The following is a 14,382-nucleotide window of genomic DNA, read 5'->3' on the forward strand; positions in this document are numbered from 1 at the left end:
AGTGTTATCCCCATTTTTCAGTTGAGAAATTAAGCTTATAGAGGTAAATGAATTGCCCCAAATTATATAGCTAATAAGTGCCAGAGCCAGGTACTTCAATCCTTCAGTCTTAAAATTGATTGTGAAAGCCACTTCATTCTTAAGGCTTGTAAAAGAAATATTTGCATTAGGAATAGGCTCCTTTTATGTTCTGGCTTTATCCATTGCCAGCTTTCAGCACAGCATCTCTAAAATGTACTCATTACCGTCCACGTGGGTTCCTTTGGGGGAAAAACAAAATTGAAGCCTGAAACTTCTGAGACTTTACAAACTAGGTGTAGAAATGCTGCCACCTTTGTTTGGCTGCCAAGACACCACCACAAAGGACTTGTACATCCAGGTCCATTTATTTCATGAGAGTGGGTGCAGCTGTCTTCTTGCTGTAATCAAATGCTCCTCTGTAGCCAGCTTTTTATGGCCAGAAAAAGCAAAGTAATTTTTAGTACAGATTAGCATAAAAATCTCTACTAGATCAGTTTCAGGAAACAATTACTAGCTTAGAAACAACAATAAGTGTGATCTACAGGTTGGCTAAAACGGCAGTTAATTTCTAGACCTTTTTAAGTGTCCCCATTTCTCACCATGAATGCTATATAAATAGAATACACTACCTGCCACTGTATTTGGTTTCATAAATTATTTAGACAGGGTGAACAACAGACTTCAAAACTAAGTAGAGGTAGTAAATCTGCCCTGTTTAATGAGTTTGAATTTACAGTAGTAGTTTAAACATCTGGAAATTTAAAGTCTTAATTCATTCCAAATGCTCAACAAGGATATACTGCAAAGAGGATATTGTAATTGGGAGATCAAGAAAACTACCGTTGACTCAATCTGAAGCCTTTCTAATTTTCTCTATATACATTAATCATATAAAACTTAAGAAGCTGACAGTTCAAAAAGAAGAGATGGACCCAAATATCCAAGTTGGCATGCTTATAGAAGAATAGCTTTGAAACGGGCATAGTTATAACAAGGATGAGGTTTAAAGGCTGTTAATTAACACACCCAGGATGCTGCCAGATAGTGCTGTTATGTTCTTTGTTCTGTGCTTTTTTACTTATGGATACAAGGTGGGAGTTTTTAAATTGTTACTATTAAAACTGGACTTCGAGGAGTCAAACTTTGACTTCTAAATTATAATTTTGATTAATGCATCTGTAATCCAAGAATCTGGTCTGCAGCCAGCATCTGGCATGAGACCAGGCTTTCATTTAGTGCGCACTTATTGAGTCCCTACTGGATACTTGTTAGGTGTTTGTTTAATTTTCTTTCAGCAAAGCAGGGTTGCTGCAGCAGGAATGGTGATCACTGCCGAGCAGCTGCCGCTAACAGAGTATATGCCAAGTGCTACACACATTAAAGCACTTTACCTGGATTATTTCACTGAAACTTCACCCTATGAAAAAGATACTGTTATCTCAATTTTTTCAGGTAAAACATCTAAGAATTAGAAGGTCACACAGCTAGTGAAAGGTGGAACCATGATTCTAACGTGTAAAGATTTGCAAATCTAATGTCTCCTATTTGCTTTTCATTCTGATTTCAGATATTGTGTTGAACACCTCTGGCACTCAGTTGAAATTTAGCCTCAGGTACAAGGCTAGGTGTCATAGATAACAAAGAGGAATGAGATGAAACCCAGGCCATGGGTGCAGAGGTAAATAAGATTGAGCCCAGACCTCTGTGCACCGAGGCACCTGGGGAGCCAGGCATGACGCTGGGATCTACAGGAAGCAGGCTAAAGATACAGTAATCATAATTAACCGATTGTCTCAGCCAGAGCACTTTTGAGAGTGTAAGGAGGCACTATGAACAGTTATGCCAGAACAACAAATACACTAGGACTTAGGTCACCGTAGCTAGAAGAAACCCACAGTGTGAAGGGAGCATGGAAGAGAGGACCCTAACTGACCAGAGGTGATGCCCTAGCTACACCTAGAGTTGCAAAGTGAGACACACTCATTCCCAGTCATCACCCGTACACCCTTGCTGTTCACCCTTCAGACCTCAGCTTAGATGTTACATTCTCTAGGGGCTGCCCTGTGTCTGAAATCTGAGTCAAGTGGTCTTGGATGTGCTCCCAGGTTTTCCTGGTTCTCCCTCTAGATGTAAGCCCTGTGACAACCTGTGGTTCTGACATGTCTCTCAGTTTGTAGCTGAAATAGTCAATGTTGGATATTGTTGGATATAGGAAATCAAGGGTAGGCAACAGCCTTTGCAGAAATATAAAACAGCAATATTTGTGTTCACATATATTACCTTGTTTAATGAATGATAGTGGTATATAAAACAGCCAAATTCATCACCAACATTGCCAATAAGCGGTCTAGTGGAATAGTTTTGAAGCCACTGAGAAACTGACACCTTTGAAAATGGTTTGTACTGCCGGATTTCGTGATCCCATGTTTTTAGTTTCCCACTTCCTCCTTAATGAAATATGGCTTATCTTAGTATTAGAAATACATCCATATAATGTGATTCATTTCCCCCCCAAAAAACACCAGATGGTCATTACCACATTCAGTATATTAAGGTTTTCAAGACACCTTAAGATGCAATACTTCTTTCTCAAACCAGTATTACATATATTAAACTGTAAAGTCTGCAAGGTAGCAGTTTTCAAACAGTGAAGTTATATAATAAGCCTTCATTTCAGAGGTCTGGACAGGACAGCTTGCTCAGGATCACACTGCCCGGTGGTGGCAGAGGCCAGGGGAGAACAGAAGTGTCCTGACAGTGCTCTGTCAATACTAATAGATGTAACTGAAGATGGAAAGCCTGAAAGAATCATTTCTTGGCAAGTGAGCCATGTTCACCCTTAAAACTTATTCATGTAAACGGTAATCCCATAAGTATGTCAGCTTTATAGGAGAGAGATTTATTGAACAGGCCAGGGTCTGGGGTTAGTTCTTGGCACATGTCTGTTTTGAGTTACTGTTAACATTTTGGTTTAAAAAATATTTTGTATTGCTTACATCTTATTTGGTGAATTCCTCGTCTTGGTATGACTGTTTTTCTTTGGAAGAGTACCTGTGGTTAGATTGTGGATTTGCAAAGCCATTTTCCTAAAAAATGAGATGTTGAAAGCTTTCCATATAATTGCATCTTGTGGGATTTAGGCTCCCTTTTATTAATAGCAGCTACTCTATATGGAGCACTTACTATGTATCAAGTGTCATATTAGGTACTTTGTGTGAATCACTTAGGCCCACAATAACCTGATGCAGTAGGTGTGGCCATCCTCATTTATAGATCTGAAAGGGATTTGTCCAAGGCCATTCAGTGGTGGAGTGGGATTCAAACCCTGACCAATTGATTCCAGTAGACCAGGCTTCTCCTCAGAGTGGAAAAATACCCACCTTTTAAACAATACGTATGAAAAGCCTGGGAGAAAGTACACCAAACTACTAATGTTTGTCTCTGGGCGGTGGGAGTGTGAGGAGTTATAAATTTTCCTTTGACATTTCTGTTTTCCAAATTTTCTATAATGTATATTCTTCCCATCCTGGAAAGGATTACATAACATCCTGAGATAGAAAATTCAAGATTAGTTACATGAAAACATTTTTCTTCCAGAATTTTGATCACTTTTTCCACTTCCATTTAACAGACCATGCCAGGCATCATCCCATGTGTTTTGGCTACACTGACCCAGGTGGCAAGTTGTTAGGCTGCTAATTCTTCAAGCCCAGCTTATATCTGTCACCAGTGCACCCCCACCTCTAGCCCTAGTTACTTTTCACCACCTCTGCTGTTAACCACTCTAGTTCAAACAATTATCATATCTCACTTTATCTTTCCCTCCAAATTTATTTTCCACCTAACAGGCAGAGTGATCATGGACCTTCTCAGACCCCTCCAGTGGTCTTAAATCAGAATCCAAGTTCCAACCAAGACTCTAAGGCCCTATGTGGTCTGGTCCATGCCAACCTCTGGCCTCATCTGCTAGCTGGAGTCTTGTTATGATCTTTTAGTTTCTTCACTCACCGAGCTCATCCACAGAACCTTGTTCAAGACCTTTACACTTGCTGTGCCTTGAGATCTGTTAACCCAGATAGCTTCTAGATCATTTTTTGTATCATTGAGACCTTTGTATTATATCCACAGAGAAGCTTCTCTGACTACCCTTTCAAAACTGTCCTTTTACTTCCTTTACTAGAGATGACTTGTCTTTCTACACTAGCATACAAGATCAGCAGGGGCTGGGACAGGTTCACTGAGGTAGTACCCCACTACCTTGAACAGTGCCTGGCATATAATAGATGCTTTATCTTTGTTGAATGAATGGACCAATGATATATTCTAGAATGATGGGAAATTCAGAGTGACTGGAGGGTTGAAGGGAGGGAAAAGCAACTGGAGATGAAGATGGAAAGGTATTTAGGGGCCAACCCATGAAAACCCTTGAAATTCCTGCTCAGGAGTTGACCGTCCTCTGTGCTTGGGGGGTACTCCGGGAGATGCTGAGCCGAGACCTCTTGCCTGTGTGAACTGGCCATAGGAGCTGAGCTCTTCATAGGTGAGGTGTGTGTGGTAAAGTCCAGCTGAAGTTTCTGGGCACATTTACAAAATGAGAACATGGTTGAACTAAAAAGCCAAACCCACATTGGTCACTGTTAATTATAATTAGTAACACCTGTGATTTGTGTGGTCTTTCTCTCAAAGTGTTCCAAGTCTTGAGACATGATCTCTTTGGTCCCTCCAGGTCCTGTCACAGTAACGATCTCGGCGTGTGACTCACCACCCTCTCCTGCCATATAATACTCTCCTTTTTATCACCATCTTACCTCTTCCTTTCCATGTCAAGTAATTTCTGCCTTGTTTTTCTTTCTTCCTTTCTTTCTCAAACCACAACCCATATAATTTTCATTGCCCTCTTTAGAACCAGCTTGTGTCTCAGCTCCAGCCTTTTTATAGAGAAGGGGAGCAGACCTGAAACTGTGTGGAGACAGGGATGTGCACTTTATGTTATTTGTGCACCTCCATTACATCGTGATGTTTTCCCAGGGACTGCAATTCCTTTTCCAGCTTTGCAGTCTCCCTGGAAAATAGATGACAGAACACAAAGATAGCTGCTGGTGCTTTAAAATCATTAGTGATCTCAGTGCTCATTTGAGGTTCAAGTCCGTACCCAAAGCATGAGATTTATCAGTGTGCTTAAATAATAGAATTAAGATACTAGTGTCTGCTGTTTCATATAATGATGCTTATACTTGGGGAGAAATTTAATATTTATTGAGTATCTCCTGTATGCCTGGCACTGTGTGAGATGCTTTATGTGTATAATCTAAGACTCACAGTTTAATGTGGCTGAGATGTTATTTCCATGAGAGAACTGAGCTTCTGAGAAATTATTTGCCAGAGCCCATGTCTGTGCACTATACTGCACAACCAGTCTCACCCTCGCCACAGCACCAAGGGTCTTCACAGACGTTACGTCATTTCAGTCTTCATAACAAGCTGTGAGGTTGGTGGTGTCGTCCCCCACCGACTTGCCAAAGTGTGGTGCCACTGGATCTCAACTTCATTCCTCCAGCTCTGTGGATCTGTGATTCAGAGTCTGGGACTTGGGGCAGGGTCCTGTGCCTGTCATGTGCTAAATGAGAGATTTGAGTCCAGCTCTAGAAGAGTTAGTGCATTGGTGGGCTATCCTGGAGAGGCCAGACCACAACCCCTGTGCATCAATGAGAGCAGGGACGTGGGTGCTCTTTTTCTCGGGGAGGCCTGAAAGAGGCTGCTGTCCCTTTCCTGCTGGTGAGAGTGGAGGCAGGCCCAGCAGAACCTGGAAGCATCAGAGAGAAGAGGTGGGTAGGACAGACCAGCAATAGGGAGCAGGGAAAGAGCAGGGGTTTAGCATGAGGAGACCCCATCTGAGTGCTGCCACTTGGGAGTTGAGGGCCCTTGGGTGAACCACCTCACCTCTCCCAGCTCAGATTTCAGCGTTTGTTGCACAACCATGGGCAAATCTCACTGCAGCTTGAATGCCACTTTCTCCAAGGTCATGGTTATGGTGAACTACCCCCGAACAAGCACGAAGTACTGATGCGAAGCACCTGGAGGCTCACTTCTCTTCCCTGTCCTTGAAAAAGAGGTTAGGCAAGTCTCTGCCTCTCTCTGGGCCTCAGTCTTCTCATCTGTAAAGCAAGGATGCTAACATCTCCCACGATGAAGGGGAAAGTGTTTAGTCAGCTATATGCTGTCATGTCACTGAAATGCTCTGGTAGGAAAAAGCTTCTAGATGAAATTAGAAAAGGGTGAGCTTCACGCCAAAGGACCTGGAAAGGCTTTTTGGAGGAGTGGTTATCCACTAGGTCAGGAAGGCTGGATGGGAGTCAGCACTGGGGAAGGATGCAGAGTTTGGGTGGACAGCTGGGGCAGAGGACCAGGCATCCTCCCAGAACAGGGAGGGCAGCTACTCCGTCAGCATCTCCCACATTCACAGTTCCAGCTCTCAATGCACAATTTTAAGAGGCTGTTATGAGACACATTTTTAATTAAATAGCAGCTTTTAGGGGAATAAAAAATATTTCTATTGGCATACAGTGGTTTTTAAGTTGCATCTCAATTTCAAAATTCTTCGATTGGGAGGAGAAAGTGTGTCTTAGAATTGAGAAAATGCAGAATTATGTCACTTCAGAATGAATACTACCCAAAGAAAGTTCACCGTGGGGACCTTGAGTCCGATGTTCCTGTTCCTGTTCTGCCACATACAGCTTTGTTATTCTGGGCAAGTCCCTTGATTTCCCTAAGCATCAATTCATTATTTAAATGGCCTATAAATTGCCTGAGCAAAGGAGGTGAGCAGTTAAGGTTGTTTGAATCTGAATGTTGATTCATTTTGGAAAGAGGTCTATAGAATATATCTTGTCAAAAATTAGATATTGCTATAGTTTAAAAAAAAAAAAAGTCATTTTAGGATCTTATAACACAGATCAGTGTTTCTCCGCCAGGGATGACTTTAACCCCCACATGACATTTGGCAATGTCTAGAGGCCCTTTTGCTTGTTACAACTGTTTGGGGGGAAGCTACTGGCATCAAGTGTACAGGGGCTAGGCTTCTGCTAAACCTCCTGCAATGCATGGGACAGCCCCCCAGAACAAAGGATTTTCCAGCCCCAAATGTCCATAACTTGATGTTAAGAAAGCCTGACATAGAGATTAAGAGCATTGATTGTAGAGCCCAACTATCTGGATTTGAACTCTAGCCATGTGTCCTTGGATCAATTACTTTACTTCTGCCACCTGGGACAGGACTAATAAAGTTTTTGCCACATATGGTGGTTGTGAGGATTACTAGGCAGAGCATGGAGACTGGCTTCCAGGAGGCACCCAGGAAGTGTCAGATTTTAAGTAATTGAATAAGCACTAGGCTTTGTGAAAATACCTGGTGACCAGTACCAGGAACTCAGATAAATTACTTAACTCCTTGTGCCTCAGTTTCTCCATCTGTTAAAAAGATGTTGAGATCAAATAAAATCAAGGATATGAGAGCACAGTGGAAAATCTTACAAACACACTTGTTTCATTATTATTGCCTCAAACTCTAGTAAGAGAATGTTCTGGGTGAAGCAATAAACTCTCCCGGGCCAGGCTATAACTCAGCAGCAGGGACAGCCAGAGAGAGGTAGTGCTCAGAGCAGCGCGGTGCAGGCCCAGCGGTGGATTGTGCCTTAAGTACATCCTCAGCTGTGAGTCCAGGAAGTTGCCTTTATTGCACTGCTATGTGCAAACTGTGCCCCAGCTTCACATACCACTTCCCCCAGAGGAGCCGGGCGAGTCAGCGTACACACTCGCTCTGCAGGCTCTAAACTCAGAAGAACCACAGCTTAGATGGAAAGAGAATGCCCTGCTCTACCTCCGTCTTCCCTGCTGCCAGTTTTCTTCGCTCTCTGATGAAAAAACTGAATTGCTGGCCTGGACTCCAAGGCCTGCTGGAGCCCTAGCTTTGACCACACAGGATTGAGTGAGGATTATTAGCTTAAACAATTATATTAGGGAACAGTTATCTAGAAGGATTGTGTCAGGCAATTTACATAAATAAGCTCATGTAATTCTCAGAACAGCCTTATGAAACTTTGAGTATTGTGTCCCTATTGCCAATGAGATCACTGAGGCTCAGAGATGTTAAGTAGCTTGCCCAAGAATGCACAAAGACAGATGCATATCATTTGACAGCACTCTGCAGTACTTACTGCAAGCCAGAGTGTGCAGGGCCTGGAAAACACGAGGCAGTTAATATTTGTTCATCAGGTTTAATGAGTGAATGCAAAGTAGCCTGTCCCTCCTCCAGCTCTTTCTACCCCTGCCTCTCATCACTTCATCCCTACTCCTTGCCTGGGCTCCCAGTGCATGCTCACTCTTGCCAAGGGCTCAGCACTCTCTCAGCAGCAAATAAAACTGTTCTTTAAGGGACCTTCAGTGACAGCTGCAGAGACTAGCCTTTCCCACTATTCCATCTGGTGAGCCTGCTTTGCCAAGCCCTGAGAGGGGCTTGGGGACACACAGCTGAGTCATCCCCAGCACCTGATCTGAGGCGGTTCCACATCTGGAAGGGGGGGGAGGCCTGACAAGAAAACCAGCCAGTGGCACACAATGATAAAAGCAACCTTTGAAGGGGAAAGGCTCAGGGAAGCCTTCCCTGGGGGTGAGGCTGCTTTTGAAATCTGGGTACCTGTATTTGGCCTAGACTGGACCATAGCTGCCTTTTCCCATCCATCCCAATTTATCCTTCATTCAGTGTCCTGACACCACATAATAGAAGGATAAGGAATAGTCCCTCTCTAGCAGCTCAGAATCAGCACTGGGGAAAAGGGATTGAGGAACTGCTAAGGGCCTACTGCATGCCAGGTGCTTTCATCTACTTTATTTAACTTAATACTGCTAAGTAGCCTAAAGGTAGACATACCCATTGTAAAGTTAAGGAAAATGGTGTTTAAAGAGGTTAGGCAACTTGCTGAAGTTTCCAGAGGAGATTGCTTATAAGGACAAACAGGTCAATTGGTCCCTTTCCATTTTGGATCCCTGTGCAGGTCTGCCCTTTTACAGCCCCTGAGAGGGGCAGTGTTGGGGTGTCCAGTTTGCTGCAGAGTCCACTTGGGGATGAAGACAGCCCAGTTTCTGCAGACCCCCACAGGTTCTTTGGTTAGAGCAATTCAGAGTGTGCCCACTTCCCTTGGAGTACCCATGGGGCAGTCTAAAGGGCAAAGACATCCTCAGATCCACATTCAGAAGTGGGCATTTTGGGGAGAGTGGGGCTTCAGACAGGGATGAGAGCCCAAGGGAGAGCCTTAGGAGAGAGACACCCCTCCCCTGTCCCTGGGACTGCCCTAGAGTGGGCCAACAAGCTGCTCTGGGACCCTCAGTCAGACTTACAGAGCCGAAGTTCTGATGGCACCACCCACAATGACCGGAACAGTGGACACAAGTATGCAAGCTACTGCATCGCACCCTCACTAACCCATTCACAACCACCCTCATTAATCTGATCCTCCACCCAACCATCCCTATATCCCTTCCTCAGTCATTCCTCTGTTGCACTCAGGAATTTCTTCTTTCTTTCAACAAGAGTCTGGGGACACTTGTCATGCATCTCTAGAAGCTTGCAAGGATCTAAGAAGCCTTCATCATGTGCAGGAAGCATAAGGCCCAAGCCTTGATAGAAGCACTAGAACCTGGGCAGGCAGACATGGGGTAAAACCAAGACCAGTCCAGATGGGAGGAATGGTGTGAGCAAAGGCAGAGAAGCTGTAGAGTCTGGAAGAAGTGTGAACAATAATTTGTCATCCGCTTTGGCAGAACAGTGTCTCCCAACAATATTGGACTGCGGAGCATCTCACAAAATCAGTGACCTGAGGAATGCACCGCAGAAAATGCCACAGTGTAGTGTGTGTGCATGCGTGGAGAGAACAGTAAGGGTGAAGGCCTTTGCATTTGTTCCTAGAGGTGGTGATTCCAGAATATAAGCCCCCATAGGTGCTCTGTCAGAACATGGTCCCGCACTTAGCATGGGAAGCGCCATGTACAGTGTCCTCCTTGGGATTCACAAGGCACAGCAGGGTATTAAAGTCCCCAAATCCTGCAGCAAAAGCACTTTAACTTTGCTTAACTCTGCTTAACTCAAACTTATTTCACCACAAATTCTTCTGTTTCAGAAAACATCTTTATTTGGGGGACTAGAGGATTACTTTTTTCAAGTTAGCATGTGCTTACAGTATGAATACATTTCAAACAGGGCAATGGGGTGTGCTTTGAAAAGTTTTCTTCCCACGCTTGGGTCCCTTACACGGCATGTCTGTGTGTGCTTTCTTTTCAAAATGCAGATGGAAGCAACTGATACACACATCTCTTAAGCAGGTGTAGTCCATCCTGGGGACATGTTCTATGCGTTTAGCCATCCCTCTAGTGACAGGCATTGAGATGGTCTCTTGTCTTTTGTTCATCTAAACCAGAGGCTGGCACACTGTGCCCTGCTGGCTAAATCCAGCCCACTACCTGCTTTCTTAGTGGTGAGCCGGTGTGGTCCTCAAGCTTAAAATAGCTACTGTCTGGACCTTGATAGCTCTAAACAACCCTGCAGTGCATGTCCTTCCCCGTTATTGCAAACACGTTCAGGTAGATCTCATAAAATCATCCTGTTTATCAAGGCCAATCTGAGGGGCATAGCTCAAAAAGGGCGTTTCACTGTTATTTTAGTTGATTTTTCTTTAGTTTTGAGTGAGCTTAAGCATCTTTTCACAGGTACAAAAATGTTTATTTTCTCTTTTTTGTAAATTTTTTTTGATTGAATAAAGAATATGAACAAAGGTATTTTTATTGCTTTATAAAAACATTAAGGGAGTTAGCATTTTGCCTGTCTTGTGTATAAATGCTGCCTCCACCTGTCATTTGTCTGACTTTATTCTCTTTTCATGCAGAAATGTTCACTTCTCAGTGACGTGAAGGCAGGTTCAGGTGCTGACAGAACAGGCCAGTTCTTGATTTTGGAACCCCTACCTTGTTCCAGGCCTTGGGCAGGCACTGGGGCCCCAGTGGTGAGTGAGATAGGCAGAGACTTTGCCATGGTAGCAGTGATGGGCGAGTGGGGCAGTGCTCAGTGAGAATGTCACAGGGCCACCTCCCCCAGCTGGACTTGAGGAATGAGGAGGGACTACCCAGGGGTCTGGGCTGCAGGGGGGCATACTGAGCAGTGACTCACACAAGGTTAGACCTCAGAGCGATGGAGGTTTCAGCGCTCAGGTTCCTGGAGCCTAAGCTGTTCTGGGTTGTGAGGAGGCACCTGGCACAGACACGCCTGGTATGGCAGGGCAAGGACAGAGTCCAAGGAGTCCCCTTTAGTCCCAAGTAGACAGAGAGCTGTTCTACTAGGGCCTTCCCAAGGCAGGAATTTCATCTCATTAAACTGAGGAAGAAAGTGACTCTCAGGGGTGAAGCCGTCAGGCTGGCTGAGACCTAGAGGTCTGAGTGGTTAGGGCTGCCCAGGGTGACGGGAAGTGTTGCTCCAACTGCAGGAGAGGATGGGAAGACAACGCTGACCTCTCCTGCAGCAAAGGCCTCTCCCTGCTCTTCCATAGCCCAGACCCTCTTCATACCTCTCCAGAGAATCAAGGGGACTGGGAACCACCTGTATAAAGATGGGATGGCAGCCTGGGAGGGGAGAAGGGGGCAGAAGGGAGAAGCGACTGGAAAGAGGGGGTGAGGCCAGACCCTTGGGCCTTGAATGCCAGGTTAAGGCAGCCAGAGATTGCTGGAGGTGATGGAGCCCAGGGAGCCTGGGAGCTGCTTCCCAGCCTGAAGCCCCACCCCCAGGGCTCCTTGCAGGCAATGGCAAGGACAAGGGGGGAGTGGTGCTGAGAGCCAAGAGCTCACAAAGGTTTCGCTGTGCTTGGCGAAACCTCCACCAGGGCGTGCTTGCTTGCTTGCTTGGAGGGAAGGATCTGATTTAGAAAGGTGGCTTCCTGGGGCTCAGGGCCAGGCCTGCTGACTGCCAGCCCAGCCCAGCACCCTCACTCCAAGCTTCCCATCCCAGGGCCTCCTCACTCCTCTCTATTTTGGTCTTCCCAGTTAGACCCAAGTAGGATTCCACAGCCTTGAACTGAAGGCTTACTAAACACCAGGGGCCAGAGCTCACCTGAGGACCAGCAGGGAACCACAGTGGGTTCTTCGCGGAGAAAGAAATGCATGGAGGCTGCTCTTTGCTGAGCATCTATCTGCCAAGCCCTGGGCATTTATAGGCTTCACATTCTATCTTCCCAGCAGGGTACGTATTATCATCTCCATTTTACAGGTGAGAAGAGGGGATTCTAGAAAGGCTAAGTGACTTGCCCAGGATCACATAAGGAGTCAGTGGTGAGGCCAGAATTCCAACTCAGGTCAGCCCTGCCCGTGAATCTGATTTCTACTTAACCCCTACACTGCTTTGTGCAGGAAATGACCTGTGTCTTACATGTGTCTGGCAGAGCGGGGATCCCATAAATGTTGACCTTGTCATGCACTTTCTGTGCTAGAGCTTGTGACCCTCACAGCAACCCTTGAGGGTCAGTAATGCTCCTCTCACTTTAATAATGCAAGCCCAGAGAAGTCGAGCACCTTGCCCAAGGTCACACAGCTTACAGCAGAGGATAGGATAGGTCGGGAAATTCTAAAGAAGGGGGTGGGTTCCAGGGAGCTAGCCCAAGGAATGACAGGAACTTTGAAGAAGTACAGGGTGCTGAACTGAAGATTGGGCATATCCCTGGCAGCTACAGATGTGAGGGCTGAGTAGAGGGGTAGTCATGGAGTATTCAGCCCTGACATTCCAATGGCCTCCCACCCATCAGAAGAGCAGCTCCCAAAGGCTGGGCTCAGGCCTTCCTGGCCAGGTGTGTTCTGTGTGTGACATTCAGCAAGAAAAGGCCTTTGTTGGGCCTATTTCCTCTCTGTCAGATGAGGCAGCTGGACTAGGTCTTTGATTTTCTTTTCTAAGCAGTGGCACCTTTCTTTGAAACAAACTTAAGCTGAACCTTAATAGTTTTTCACCCATTCAACAAATATTTATTGAGACCTTCCAGGTGCCTGGAACATATGGTTGACTGGATTTTCTTCCTGCTTCGAGGCACTCTGACATGTGGTAGAGAAATTAAGGATCCCTAACCCTCTGCTCAGGGAGGAATTGGCCACCTGGGCTGCCAAGGGCCCACTTACTCATCCGGAGCCCACCAGCCACACAGCTGGCCTACAGGCTCGGCGCCTGTGCTGACACGAACCTTAGATACTCACATACTTACAACCGGCCGTCTCACAGATTAAGTGACAAAATCCCAGGGAGCAGACCAGGCCACGGTTCCCGAAGCAACCTCTTTATGGAGTCATTAATCAAAGAGGCTTTGTAGACTCCGTAGAGACTGGGCATGTCTAGGAGAGAGAAGCAGGGAGGAGGGTGGCCTGAGCACAGCCTTCCAGGCGGGAAAGAAGCCTCTTACAGAGACCAATCCCCACCCCTTTCCTCTCCTGCCTGGCAGAGCCTGCAAACAACCTCCCCTCCTCTACCCGCCCCCACCCTCCTCCGCCCCGAGCCAGGGTGTTGGCCTGGGTTTGGTGACAGCAGCCCTGAAGGAGGTGTTAGGTGGCTGAAGCCCTCCATTGTAGGAGCTCTGGCATCTTCCATGAGCCCAGCCTTGCCAAGTTGTCCTCCTGCCAGGCTGTAGAGTGGCTGGCTCCTGAGGGGGACCCTCTCCAGGCAGGTAACCTGATCCTCTGCAGCCCAGCACCAGCCCAGCTCTGGCCACCAGAGCTGGAGCCCTGAAGAGTTTATGATAACATGGCAGGCCCTGTGAGGAGCTTTCAGGGTCAGAAGGGGCTGCCACCAGGAGCCCCAGAGCCAGGATGGGTGGGGAGAATACGTGGCTAACAGGCCAGAGACCCAGGTTCTAGCCCTGACTCTTCGCTAACTTGCTGTGTGACTTTGGGTAAATCCCCTCCCCTCTTTGGTGCTCAGTTTCACTTCAAGGAGCCTGACAGAGGTGGTTCCCAAACGCTTGTGGGTGGACTGACTGGCCAGGGTCTCTGAAAAAGCCTCCTTGGTCTGAAGTATCCCTTTCAAGTAAAGGTCTGACTACTCTGTGCCGGGTGACCGGGGTGCCCACTGACTCTGGGTCCCATCATCTGGCCTCCTGCACCTTCAAGAGCAGGGGCAGGTGACTGCTGCCTTCATCCTTGGCCTCCCTTAGCCCTCACGGGACATTCCAAGGTCAGTGAATCTACGCAGTGTGTGGCTCCCATTTTCCTCAAGATAACCAAGTGAAACAGGTTTTTCCTCAACAACCGCGATCAAGCTTAAGAACAGGCTGGCTATAGAATGCCACT

The sequence above is a fragment of the Miniopterus natalensis genome, chromosome 11 (assembly GCF_054644295.1).
Source record: "Miniopterus natalensis isolate mMinNat1 chromosome 11, mMinNat1.hap1, whole genome shotgun sequence".
Classification (NCBI taxonomy): Eukaryota; Metazoa; Chordata; class Mammalia; order Chiroptera; family Miniopteridae; genus Miniopterus; species Miniopterus natalensis.